This window comes from Octopus bimaculoides, chromosome 3, assembly GCF_046866305.1.
Source record: "Octopus bimaculoides isolate indiv1 chromosome 3, ASM4686630v1, whole genome shotgun sequence".
In the NCBI taxonomy this organism is placed as follows: Eukaryota; Metazoa; Mollusca; class Cephalopoda; order Octopoda; family Octopodidae; genus Octopus; species Octopus bimaculoides.
The window spans coordinates 41,236,007-41,251,229 of record NC_142930.1 but is presented as its reverse complement, the minus strand read 5'-3'; the positions used below and the strand labels follow the sequence as shown (position 1 = coordinate 41,251,229).

The 15,223-nt window shown below is 35.4% G+C and overlaps 1 pseudogene; it reads right to left on the bottom strand.

Annotated features, from left to right (window-relative positions):
- Nucleotides 1-735: 735 nt before the first annotated feature.
- On the bottom strand, nt 736-14,119 carry LOC149136509 (uncharacterized; annotated as a pseudogene).
- Between the last annotated feature and the right edge of the window lie 1,104 nt (nt 14,120-15,223).

Genomic DNA, 15,223 nt, shown 5'->3' with positions numbered 1-15,223 from the left:
TTACAGCAAAATATGAACAATTTAAAAAAAACGAAAAAACTGGGATCAATTTATTTCATTAAACATTTTAATGCGGTGCTAGGGATAACAGACTGAAATAAATAAACATTAAAGTATGAAATATGTTGAATACATACTGCTGTATTTCAGGGACGGAGAGACAATTAAATTAACCTCCGTTTGACACGAATGAAATAATTCCACCGATTAGAACCTACACGCCGGCAGAAATACAGCAACGCAAATTGTCGAAGGTTTTTTCAATCAAAAATGTGTGCTTCAGTCACACAATTGAGGATTTAATCCAAAACGTGTGTGTATGAAATGTACGGTCTCAAAAATAAAATATAATTTTCTCATTTGCCGGCAATGGCAACATGTTTAGGGCACACTGTTAAAGTGTGTAGATAGTATGACGTACACAATTACCCCGCTAGACAACAGGGCCAATTTTTAACACGACAAGGCTAACGGCCGCTCCCAAAACTTCAAAATGTTGTTGTTACCATTATTATTGTTCAAATCACTGTTTGAAGTCGAATTCGGAATTTTGGGTTTAGAAGGTCGGGCACTTAACCGCTACGCCATATGCATGTTGGTAATTGTTGAGTGAAATTAGGGCTTATAAATCTAATATTTTTCTATCCTTTGTTAATACCGGTTCTCATATGCTGCTCATATCCGCACTCGGTCTGCTTAGGAGGCTGTTGTGTCTTAGCATATGTGCTGCTTCTTTTAGTTTTCGTATTTACCAGTGGTGATCTCTGTCTATTATTTCAACTTCATCCCACAGGGGGAGGTGGTCTCCAGTTTTCCATACATGATCAGCTATACCCGATTTATCAATATCTCCTCGTGTCACAGGTTTGTGATGTTCGTCTACCCTTATTTTGAGAGGGCGACATGTTTCGCCTTTGTATAACCAACCACAGCTGCACGGGATGGAGTACACGCAGTCTTTGGTTATATTCTCTTCTACTGGTGGTTTTACACAAAGGAGATATTTGCGAATTGTTGTATTACTCTTGAATACTGTTCTGATATCATATGGGCCGCATATCTTTTGTACCTTTTCGGAGAAGCCTTTCACATAGGGTAGACAGATTGTGGACAGTTTTTTGGTCTCATCCTCTCTCTTCTTCATAACTGGAATGGATAGTATACTTTTGGCGTAGTTGTTGGTTAAGAGATCGTTATTGAGCTAGATCATTTCTTCGTGGTGTGTACCACGATCGCTACTTATATACTTTGCACGATGTTTTAGGCACTGAGTAATCCCTCTCTTTACACTGTATGGATAGTGGGAATTGAAGCTGAGCTATCGTCCAGTAAAAGTCGGCTTGCGGTATAGGGATGTCTTGAATCCATACTTGGTGCGTGTTATTAATACATCCAGGAATGCCAACTGATTGTCATTTTCTGTACCATTGTGAACTGTATGAATGTCTTTATTGAGTTCACATCATCTAACATTGTTCACATTGTTACATCATGTGAACTCGATAAAGCCATCAAACTACAAAAGAACATAGCCTTTTTTCTCCCGATATTAATGCAGTGTACGCAGATAGCACGACACAACTTCGTGAATAGATCTGCTCTTGTTTGTTCAGAAATGTACTTTTGTATATAGATACTTAACAAATACTTCCGTAGTGCAGATTCTAGGAGAGGTGACTAAAATATGAATGTCTAACAAAGATGTCTATGTGTCAGTTCGACTCTATGGATGATATGAATATGTTTAAGTATATATTGTGTCCATTATGCTTGAGGTGTATGAGGTCATCTGATGAGAACTGCTTTCTTTATATTGATGTAAAGCTTTCATTCATCAATTTAAGGAGTCGCTCGGAATGGCCCGGGTGAAATGAGATTTGTACATCTTAATTACTCATTTGTATATATATATGTATATATATATATATATATATATATATATATATATATATATATATATATATATATATATATATATATATATATATATATATATAAGTTTCTTTTTCCGTATGGTATACAAAAAAGAAAAAAGATAATGATGATTTTAGAACATCCCTAAATATCCTGTTATCAGGATATCTATTATATCCCTTGATCGGAGACGGTGTGAGAAAATGTTTTTTTCTCACACCGCCTCCAATCAAGGGATATAATAATTATCCTGGAAACAGCTGTAAGATCTTCTACTTATAAGTGTTCTAAAATCTTCACAGTCTGAGTTTTTTATCTCATTCTGAAAAAAAAGAAATTATATATATACACATGCTGATATATGACCTACGTTGGACTCCTCATCGGCATAATCCCCGAACCTGGAGCTTAACTATGGAGTATCCACAACACTTACTCAGCATTACCTGACAACTTTGGGTCGAATTGACACTACTTTCGCTCATGACCTCGTATATATATATATATATATATATATATATATATATATATATATATATACATACATATATACTACTATACTCTCTAGTCTGACCTACTATACTGTGAAGTCAACAAAATCAAATACAATGAGCATGCTCGTACTTTAAATTATAAAATATAAAATTGTGACAATTAACTAATCGCACCCTGTATGTGCACGTGCGTGTGTGTGCGTGTATCGGAGGAGGTACCCAAAGTCGCCGGAAAAATTCTCTGTGCCACAAGCCCATTATAGCGCAGTCCTCCGCCACCAGAAGCCACTGGATGCTAAACCCAGGTCTCAGTCTGCAGACCGGGGTCTTCCTTTGGGTTCATTCTGCCACGTGGTGCATCTTTGCTTTGCAATGCTTCTCCCCTATTACTCTGATGGCCGAAACAAAGGAACAACATGCTGCCTTGAATTTCTGTTTTCTGCTGAGAAAAACGCCAGCTGGAACAGTTACCGTGCTTCAAACAGCTTATAAAGCCGCTGCCATGAGCAAAACTCATGATTACGAGTGGTTTTCACGCTATGGAATGGTCACTTGTCGCTTGTAGACCAACCTCGTTCAGTGTGTTCGTCGATCTTCCGAATGAATCAAAACTTACAATTGTACACCGTGAAAATTCATGAACTGTTCTTGGAGCACCTTCACCGAACATTTGACGAAAGTGTTGGTATGATTGGAGCGTTCTCGAGCAGCTGTCAACGGATTTCCATCTAGGAATTACGAATGAAAAGAGCTGCAGTAAAATGTGTGCCTCGCTTGCTCACAGAATATCGAAATCAGTCACAGCAGATTGAGTGTTGTGAACTAACAAAACAGATGGAATTTGATCGGGGCCTTTCTTTGAAAGTCATCACTGTTGACGAAAGGTGGTGTAATGTAACGTGAAGATGGGAAAGAAGTGAAGAAAAAAATGAAGGAGCATCTAAAAGGCGTCACATAGCAAGAGTTCTAGGATTGCTTAGAACAATGAAAAATGCGTCTGGACCGATGCATTCCTTCAAATGGAGAATATTTTGAAGGCGATGCAAGTGTAAATATGCAGAAATATTCCGGTGTCTTTGGGGTACAGCTACTTATATATATATATATATATATATATATATATATATATATATATATATATATATATATATATATATATATATATATGTATGTATGTATATATGTATGTATGTATGTATGTATATATAACTTAAATTTACAGAAAAACAAAAGACGAAGGACAGGTGTATAAACATATAAACAACAAACAGGTGTATTAGTTTAACATTCAGAAAGGTGAAAGTTTCTATTACGTTTCGAGCCTACGCTCTTCAACAGAAAGTAACATATCTGCGTACATCTGTTTGAATTTAATGCCAGTTAATATATCAGTGTTGAGTATCAAAGCATTTTTTAGAAACGAATTCTTATGAGGAAGGTAAAGATTATAGGCGAATGTGGTCTTGTTAGTAAAACATCCATTTCGAAAGATTGATGCGGGTGAAACCTTTCGACTCGACTCTCATGGTAATTCCATAAACAACCCAATTGATCATGCATACTATCTATATTCCTTGTACCAACTAAATGGAATGAAATAATTTGGAGCAGAAAAAATGTTTTCTATATAAGTACTTTAATGAAAATTCCCATGTATTAGTAAATATTAAAATGATTGCGTGTATTGTAATTTTGCACCACTCATCGGTTTCCGTTTTGAAATACGGAGTACGGTTTTTTCTTTACGTTTAACTAGGTCAAATTATACAATTTGCGCAATTGTTTTATGTTACAAAACAATGGTTCTACAGAATTATATTGGAATCAAACATTCAAAAATGATAAATACGAGTTCATTTCAATAATCCTCTTATTTGAGGAAGCAACACAGTAGTTAGTTTTCTTTAAAAATAAAAATAAAAACAAAAAAAAAAAACGAACAAAAACCTCGTTCAGTGCAAATTATGAAACTTTAATGTGTGTCCCAATTCTATTCTTAGGCAGTTATTATTCACATTAATAATATAACTTATTGTTCTTTTAAATATGGAAAACGTATTTATTACTTGCATTTCCGTTTAAGAATATCTTGACTTCCATACAATTGTAGCTATATCTCTTTCTCTCAGGGTGATACAAGGGTCGATTGAAAAGTTCGTGGGCTGACCGAGTTACGCTGATGGAATTTGACAAAAGGAGACCAGCAAAATTATTACATCGGAGTTTCAGTTCTTGTTTCCCATTGGTGAAGAAGCTTTTACCATATTAGTAGCAAAACGTAATCAAGAGCAGATATGACGTCCACGATGCTGCGAGACAAGTTCCAAATGAAGCGAAATCAGAAAAATTGGGAAGAGGATCAACCAGTTCAAGCCAGTTAAAACCAATGACACGTACGCTGGAACATTGCGCTGTTGAAACTAGACCACTATCGTCAGTTTTCCTCGACGCTTGATCTTGATAGTATTTCGTAACTACTTCAACAAGAAGGCATTGTACTCTTCATCGAGACTGTGGCCCTTTTGAACATAATAAATTAACACCATGCATTCAGCATTAAAACGTATTTGAGGGCATCACATTCCTTGCACGTGAATTGATCTTGGCTCTCTTTAAAACACGCGAGGAGGGTTATTTATACTGCGTGTGTTGCCTCTTTGTTAATGGCTCAAATTTATGAACCCAATACTCATCCTGGTTTAGGAAACGGGCTGGAACTGAGTCAAACAATGTCAAATATTCCCCCGATGTTGTCAGCTTGTGCACTTTTGATCAGGTTTCAAAAGATGCAGCAGTCACCGAAGAGAAACCTTCGTCACGTGACTTTCATTGTGCAGAATACTCAAAGTTCTCTCATGGAATATGCGAATAACATTGCATATTTAATTTTTAGTCAGTCAGCTGTCCTACATCAACATCCGCTTAAACGATCAATGTTTTCCTATGTGGTGACATTAAGAAAACATTCATAGTCTGGACATTGATCAAAACTTTCCGTCCTCCTTCTAATATCAATTGTCCACTTTTGCACTGTTGATAATACTGGAACTTCATACCCTGACGTAGCTACTATGTCATCATGAATATCCTTGGAGGCTAAACCTGTCTCCTGCAGGAAACCTGTTTCCTGCAGGAATCTTGTTACCTGCACGACGATGCCAAATTTTATCCATTTTAGAAATAAATCACTAGCATTTATTTTACAAGTCCTCTTTGAACAGCCAGATGTCAGTTTACCTGGCAAAAAATCATGACGTTTTTATAAGGTGCTCACGAACATCCACATATCTACGCACACACATGTAACAGGATGAAAGGGAGAGACTCTTGAAATTGACCATGCAAAAATTCCTGGTTGATACGATGAATATACATCACCTATCGTCATCAAATATCAAAAAATCCTAGAACAGAAGACGTTTAACGTTTGCCGAGCGAATGCAAAAGATGTTTCAAGGACGGGTCCCCAAATGAAGGCATCTATTGTGTAGAGTGCTGGTCTCAACTATTTTTAATCTATGGACCCCTTTGATTCCTAGTTTATTTGGATGGAACCCCACTAGCTGTTCGGCGTTTAAAGAATTATATATCTTTTGTAATTAAATACTATTCGGAAGCGTAAAACAAAAATTCTTAAAATATTCAATGAATTGTAAAAGTATGAGAAATTTATTGCGGACAAATTTTCAAGAAACTCTTCTCTGGCCCCATAACGGCTATGTGGACCACGGTTATGAAACACGGGTCTATATATTTGCAAAATGTCTATCTTCTTAAACTTGTATACAGAAAAATCACACACACAGGCGTATTCAAATGTCAATGTAATGATATATATCCTCTAATAACAGTTGTATTCACTTCCATGCAACTTAGGTTATTGTATGACGAGCCTTCGAAATTTCAAGTTGCATGGATCTCAACAAAGCTGTTCTTAGTTAATAATGTATGTATCTCCTACCAAATGTGTTGAGGAGCTCCGTACTTCGTTTTTCAATCAGGCCTAACTCACACATACACACATGTATATATATATATATATATATATATATATATATATATATATGTATATATATATATATATATATATATATATATATATATGTATATATATATATATATATATATATATATATATATATATATATATATATATATATATATATATATATATATATATATATATATATATATATAATTATAAAATATGGTAATTAATCATATATTAATTAATATCGATTAATCATCAGGAGGCCAGCACATCTAAAGAATCAAAGAGATTCAGAAATAATATCTGCAATCTCAGGGGATTAAGGTACATTTTTAAAAATAACGTTGACCACTAACGTGGACAATTGATGTGCTAGAAATAGATCACATCTTGTGTCTATTAAGACCTAATTGCTCTCAACATGAAATATAGCAGCATACCAAAACGTAAGCGGGCAAGACATCTAAAATCACCTAAAAAAAACATTATTAAACAGGTACCGGTTTCGGATTTAACACATCTTACCGATTGTCCATTCCTCTTCAGCCTGATTTGTAATGTAACCGGAATCATCAGAATCGTATACAAAGTTGCCCAACGCCATGGGTGCGCGTGTATGGCGACCAAAGCCGTGTGAGTAGATTTGGTAGACGGAAACTGAAAGAAGCCCATCGTATATATGTATATGTGTCTGTGTGAGGTGTATGTGTGTGTGTGTGTGTTTGTGTGTGTGTTTGTGTGTGTGTGTGTTTGTCTCCCAACATCGCTTGAGAACCGATGTTGGTGTGTTTAAATCCCCGTCACTTCGCAGTTCAGCAAGAGTAACCGAGAGAATAAGTACTAGGCTTACAAATAATAAGCCCTGTGGTCGATTTGCTCAACTAAAGGCGGTGCTCCAGCATGGCCACAAACAAATGTCTGAAACAAATAAAAATAAAAGAATAAAAGAATTTCAGGAGAACCTTAATTCATGTTATTTTCCCATTATGCAGCTGTTCAGCTGTGTAACATTGCAAGCAAGCAAGATTGAAATTCATTTTCAATATATTATATATATATTTGTGTGTGTTTTTAAGTCTGTATATGCACATACTCAAACTCGCACAAGCTCAAATACACACACAAACGCACACATACACACTTTGACAAGTATATATATATATATATATATATATATATATATATATATATATATATATATATATATAACGTTTATGTAATTTCGCGGGTGTGTGCGGTTGTGACTCTATGTGTGTATATGTCATTGTTTTAACGAAAGATACACATAAATAAAGTACTTTTCATATTTTCGCCATTCTAAAACTGTGGCATCCCACCGTAGCCGTGGCGAAATGATTGAAACCAGCCATTGAATTATATAATATATATTCAAGAATAATTTTCTCATTGAAACATTCCATTTATGGCATAAACTGAACCAAAACCAAGCAAACAGTAAATATTTATTCGAACACGTTCATAGTAAGAGTCACCTGCTAAACCTGTTGCTGCAGGAATGTAAATTGACTCAGTTTCAAACTCGACCAAACGCTTTCAATAATATAGCTAATGATTTTCTTTTTATTTTTTGTACCCTCCATTATAATTTTGATGTAATTTGTTTGTGTAAGATTAGAGTCTTTTATTCTCAGATCTTTGGTATTAGTACTTACAGTGAACATCCAATAGCTGGTTCGTTTCCTATTAGTTTCTCTTTTCATCTTTTTCCTGTTACAATATTTTAATAACCTACTTAGTAATATTATGAACGTTCTGACCAAGTAACAGCATGGACTAACGCTTACAAATGAAAATGATAGGTTGTTTACTTTCTGTTGATAACATTAATCACTGTTATGATATAATGTGCAAAAGATTATCCGATGTCTATTTTTCTAGATCAGAGGATTAGATATACTTCAGTATATCTAAGAAGATAAAGAATAATTAGGACAGTACACTAATCGACTGAAGTCAATTTTAGACCCTGTGTTGCTGTAATAGACATTAGAATTACCAATTATTTAGTATTGATATACGTATGGCTTTGAAAATCTAGCCATTTTCACTCGTTGCAGAAGATATATCGTAAAATAGGTGTAAACTCCGTAAAAACTAACGCCTTTCACTATATTTCATTCTATTTCTAACAATTTTGAATTACTTGGGCACAATTGATCATTATACTGATTACTCTTTTCTCCCATTATACATATAATTGTAAATACTTACAGTACTTTGTCTCTCAGATCAAGTATATTAATTGCGACTTCAGTATCTGGGTTCGGGGAGAGATGTTATAAATCTTATTTTCAAGAATTTGATCGTTCTGAACACTTTTCTATAATTTGTTTATAATTTGGTGATTTGAATTTTTGGCACAAAGCCTTACATTTTAGGTTAATATTGATTACAAATTTTGGTACAAAGCAAGCAATTTGGAGGACTGGGTTACGTCGATTAAACCACCCCCATTGTTGAACTGGTACTTATTTTACCGACATCTAAGAGGATGAAAGGCAAAATAGATCACGGTGTTATTTAATGTCAGAACGTAAAGGCGAACTAACTGGCAGAATTTGTAGTACTCCATGTTAATGTAAGAATTCAGTATTGACTTATTTAATATGTGGTTGTATAAATTACATGTTAATGTAATAATTCCGTATCGCGTTATTTAATATGTGGCTGTATAAATTTAAAGTTAGTGCAGTTTATATTATCTCGTATATTGAGAAAAAGGAAAGAGTGCACGGCCACTGTAACCTGCCTTTCAGTGCGTTGCAAGATAAATGCTAGCCATATTTTCATATGACATCCCCCTCTCTTCTTTCTTTTAATATAACTGATCATACAGACATGGAATGAAATCTTTCGTCCTGGTTTCTGAGAAACGCCACTATTTTTAGTTTAAGACTGCTTATATTAATAGTTATCGCCAAGCCAACATGGCAGTCCCAAAATTAGGACGAAAGCTGCTGCTTATATTATTTTCCTACTATAGGCAGAAGGCTTGAAATTTCGCATATTTGAACGAAATGCCTCTAAGCATTTTCTCAGGCGTGCTAACAATTTTGCGATTTCGCTGTCTTAAGAAAACTATTTAGAATATTCCGTTCAAATTTTAACACTAGTTCAGCTGTTTCTGAGAAGAGGGGAGAAGTAGTTCTCCTCGACCTCAGCACTATGCTGATACTTATTTTATAGAATCCGGAAGAAAAAAATGCGCAACGGATCTAGATGGAATTTTGAACTCAGAACATACAAATTTAAGACATACCATTAAGCATGTTGCCTGGTATGTTAATAATTCTATCGTCATGCTGCCTTGAAAAAAAAAAACGTTATAATTATGATTTCAAATATTGGCACACGTCCAGAAATTTCGGAATGAGGGTGCTAGTCGGATGTATCAACTCGTGTGTTTGAGTGATACTGAATTTATCGACCCTGAAATGATGAAAGACAAAATCGACCTCGCTGGCATTTGAACTCAGAAAGCAAAGCTGGAACGAAATGTCACTAAGTATTTCGTCAGGTGTACTAATCATTCTGTCAGCTCACTGACTTAAAAAATAAAACAATATCAAAAACTTGCCTATATTATTTCAACAAACATTATACCATAAAGGTTTTTAATGAACCCAGCTACTTCAATTGCAACACTCTGGAGATATGCGTATAAAGTCATGTCTCTTTTCCTATCCCTTTTAGCTTAATTTATTGATATAGATTTACTGTCTCTCGAAGATTCCATCTCATCAATTCACATCAGTATCAATCAATAAATCATTTCAGCCTCTTCTTTCTCACAGCTGAGTAACCGGCTTCTTTGCATTTCCCACAACACTCGATTTTGTAATGCATGTTCATCATTGTTACCAAATACACTGGAAGTCGACTATTGAACGGAAATTCGTATGATTCATTTTGATAAAAAACAAAAAAAACACGTGATAATATTATCCTTATATAATGTCATATAAGAAGTAACTCCCACAGATTTAATCTCAGTCTGTTATACTACTTTGTAGTTTTCTGCTAGTTTTGCAATGTATTCTGTCAAGAGTAGGATCTATCACTCTTCTTATTTCAATATTCATTTCTCCATGCCATTCACACAATGATGCAACGAACTACCACGACCAGCATTTATAGAGGGTTGCGAAATGGTTCATTGAAATGATATTTATGCGGATTAAATATATATTTTCATAGGAAGTTAGCAATTTCGGTGAAATACCGATTGCGTCTTAAACCAATACATGTAACCCTCCGTAGTTTAAAGTTTGTCTAGCTTGTGTTACTCTTACTCATGTGTTACTTCCACGCAGGCGCACACACATGCATACGTACACATATTACACACACACACACACACACACACACACACACACACATACATATCCGAGATGGTACTGAAAATTCCCTGGTTTTAAGTGTATCGTTAAAAGCCTGGCTGGAGGCCTAACATTTCTAGTTCTTGCACGTAGCTTAAAAAGACAAGAACAGCTGCAATAGCTGGGTGAATTTGAGGGTGGAATATGTTGAATAAAGTCATAATTAACTGATCCTCCAGCATGTTCTTTTATCCACGGCAAGTAACTTTTCAGCACGACTTCATATATAGAATCTACTTGTGTACCTAACCAAGTTAAAATTTTATCTATCCGTTCTGATGAAGGAGCCTCTGGAGTTTACTAATGTCTGCTTCAATTACTGGCTGAAAATTCTTAGTGAACTACATCTGCCAACATTATCATGCAACTCCAAGCTCTCAGATTCACCTGTCGAACTTCGAACGACTTCTGGCCTCTTATTCTTTGAGAGTATGTAATCTGAAGAAGTTTGCCCTATAGTAAATGTATATATTTTCATACTTGATAGTTAATCATCTGGTATTTTAAAGTTTGCCTTCACTTTTTACATGTATACATGCATATATATTTTGTGTATTAAAACCTACGGTTTATTCTGCTTATTTGATTCCTTGTTTCCCTATCTGCCCACTTGAATTCTCCATATAGCCACTCTCTACCCTGCTGACTTCATCTTCATTAAAGATATCGGATTGTAAGTTCAAATCATGTAAACGATACTAAGTGTTTCCTATGTTGAGATTCTCTCGATCTCATTTGATTTCGTTATATAAGCTGTTTTTTTTACCCTGTCGCTGCATACCAGGTTGATTGAAAAAAAAAAAAACTGGAGTTTTTCGATTTATTTCAATCAACTAAAAATACTGATAATGCTTGTTTGGAGCCCCAAACATATTTTTAACCTCGTCCATGTAGTTATATCTAAGCCCGCGCAGAAATGAGCCTTGACTCGGAAAAGGTGGTAAACTGATGGTACAAAGCTTGGGCTTCGGGCAGGGTAAGGCAGCACTCCATCCCTTCAAATTTCGTACGTTTACATTCGATCACATTGGGCAGAGTGTGCTTCGGCATTTTCATGCTGTAGGAGTGATTGCTTTCGATTGGCCAATGTCGAGTAACGAGTCTTCAAATACCCTTATACTGGCTGCAGTTTTGAGCATAAAAATTATAATTAAGAGCATGATCACCTGAGATAAACTCCACGTGCAGCAACGCACTCAAAATACCACCACACTTTTAACATGACGTTTTGTTCGGACCACCCTTTGTTGACAAGAGCTTCTGAAGCGTGGTTTAAATGACGTCACTGATTTTTTTATTAAGAATACAAAATATATCCATTGTTGATCTCTAGTTGCAATTCGACGCTCTGAACGGACATCTGAAGACGGTGTTGTAAAATTGGCTGTGGCTTGGCAGTAGTGGTGGTGAATGCCGTTGGGGGCATATGTCTTGTAGTCGGTGAAGGCGTTGGGGGCATATGTCTTGTTAGTAACCATTGACATGGAGGTCGCTGACAAATGCAACATTCTGGTAACAAACACTTAATTGAATGCAGCAACACCACCAAAGAGTTAACACTTCTATACTAGCCACGGAGAAGAAATTCACCATATAAAGGAATTGGATCTTTCCCGCTTGGCTGCCAATTTCAATTTCTGTTCGAACTCATTTCATATTTAGTTTAATAATACACTTTTATAGGCTAATCATTGCCAAGGAAATCATTTTCGCTATAAATAAATAAAGAGTTATCTATTTAAGTTTGAAAATTGTTGGTTACGTTAACCAATGGTAAGCCACAGACAACTTCATGTTTGTTTCCATAGTAACAACCTGAAAATGAGAACTCTTTTGTCTGCGACATAGCACGTGTTGACAAATATATTGAAACCACTAGCTGACACTGTGTTTGCTGTTTTACCTATCTGGAAATTTTATCGTTCTGTTTGATCATGGTTGCAAGCTCCGGTAAGCTAGCATATATGATAGAGGTCGCATGAAATGCATACGGAATGCTTAAAACTACAAAAGGCGTATTGTTTAAGTGATATTTTCAGGGTATTGACAAAATGTGCTGTCACACAAAAAATGACAGCTTCCAGATCATGTTTCCTGACTAGGTGAAAATGATCAAATTTTAGAAACCTCGATAACTTTGAACAAAAGAAAAAAATAATTCTGGAAAATTGAAATATTTGCAGCCATTTCAAACCGAAAACTATATTAATGTACCAACGTTGGACCGGTAGCTCGTATAAACAGCCACGACATTTAATATCATCGCCGACCACATCAGTGTAAAGAACGCCATCAACAAATACCACCATACCAAGACCAAGCTACTACCGCGGCATTCACCACCATCCGCCACCAACGGCGCGACTCCCATTATTGTGAATTCTACAGCATCAACAACACCATCATTTGGAAATCGCATGCTAGTAACACAAGCAGTGGATTAAGACGGGATCACTGCCCATTGAGATATCTCACTGGCAGCATTTACCCAGAAATATGCACACATACACGCAAACATACAGATATGCACATATCTACGCACATACTCTACCCCGCATATATATGCATTACACTCACACCCACACGCGCACACCCACCCACGCGCACACCCACACATGCGCGCACAGAAACAAATATATATATATATGTGCGTACATACTGTGCGCATGTATAAGGTTGTCTTTCAGTACTTAGCAGTTGATTTTCGTTTGTCCACATATTACGAGCCAGTAAGTTTGAGTATTCTGCACGAACACATAATGGAATAAGAACATTTGAATTAAGTACTATTTTTGATTTCATCAACTAAATTCTCCAAATGATGAGTTAGTTAGGCCACAGTTCAATGACTGTTGTATATAAAACATATACGAGTCATATATAAATACATACATGCGTTTATAAATGTATGTACATGTAAATATAGTCTTTTACTTTTCAGGTAGGTAGGTGCATTAGTCCATCAGCCCATCTGCCATCAATCCTCGACAAACAGCTATTGACAGCCTATAAATGTAAGATGAACCCAAATTGAAGTATTTCTTTCACATCTGGGATGGTCATCTGCAACATATGCAAATATGTTTGACAATTTGCAAATAAAGGCTACACAGTCGATTGGCGTTGAAATTGTTATGGACACAACTTTTTGTCTGCATCGGGGTCCCGCACTTGCCTCACACCATATTTTCAGTATAAACCATAACAGTGTGTACATTTGTACCTCTAGTTCCAGTATCTTTCTGGATCATTGAGTTCCCCAAAATATTGTAGCTAATATCATAGTCTATATTATTGTTTCTATTTTTCATTTCCAACATATCATAATCTATATTTCTGCGACTACTTATTTATTAATATATATATTCATTTCAATCCATTCATTTATACTCTTTCATCTATGCTAAGATCGATATTTCTCTAATATTTTATACTCTCTGCAAACTATCTATTTCACATTTCTGTCAGTCTAGAACAAACGAAAGAAATAACGTACATAGACAAATTTACACATATACAGTTTTCAATATATGAATGATTAACACAATCAACTTAATCTGTACTACGTGACACAAAGTAAACAGATACATTCCATCGTCAAATTGATATACATCATTAATATAAATATTACTTATCAATGGAATAATTCTCCATTTTAATTTTCGGCTTTGCTTTTTAGGGAATGAAGTGCCATGTAACAATATGACAATATTCAAAACGGAAATGAGTAATGATAAGATTCGTCACAATAATGTCCGTTATATATTGCTTACAATGAACAAATGCCATTGATTTATACATGCCTTTTTTAAGTCTGTGCTGGCGCGTTTGTGTGTGTACAAAAACACATAGTCATAGAAGTGTTGAAGGAAAAAGAACCCCACAAAATTCATCTCATGGGCATTCAGTATTAATTTTATTAGACCAGGGGTTCTCAACCGGTGTGCATATGGCCCTTAAGGTCCAAATAAGATTTTGATGAGTCTACGCAACAAAACAGTAAATTGAGGATCCATAACAGTGTTTTAAGGACCCAGTAAAACATTTTGCGTTAGAGATTTATATATTGGTATGTATAGCAAGAAACAGCTAAATTTCATTCACTAACATTTTTCAAAGTTCAGCCAACGCAAGTTAATGTGTAAAAAGCAAAATAGGAATTCTGAAAGAAGCATCTATAAAACTAGTTTCTAAACATCAAATGGTTATGGGGTTCCAACAGAATAAAATAGTAATCAAAAGGGTTCATAGATGACAAATGGTTGAAAACCCTGTATTAGATAAACTCAAAGATGTCATTCTTTGATATTTTATTTACGCAATAAAAATGTTACACGCACACGCGCAAACACACACACACACACACACACGCACACACACACACACAGAAACACATACACACATATATATTGCTGTATAGTGAA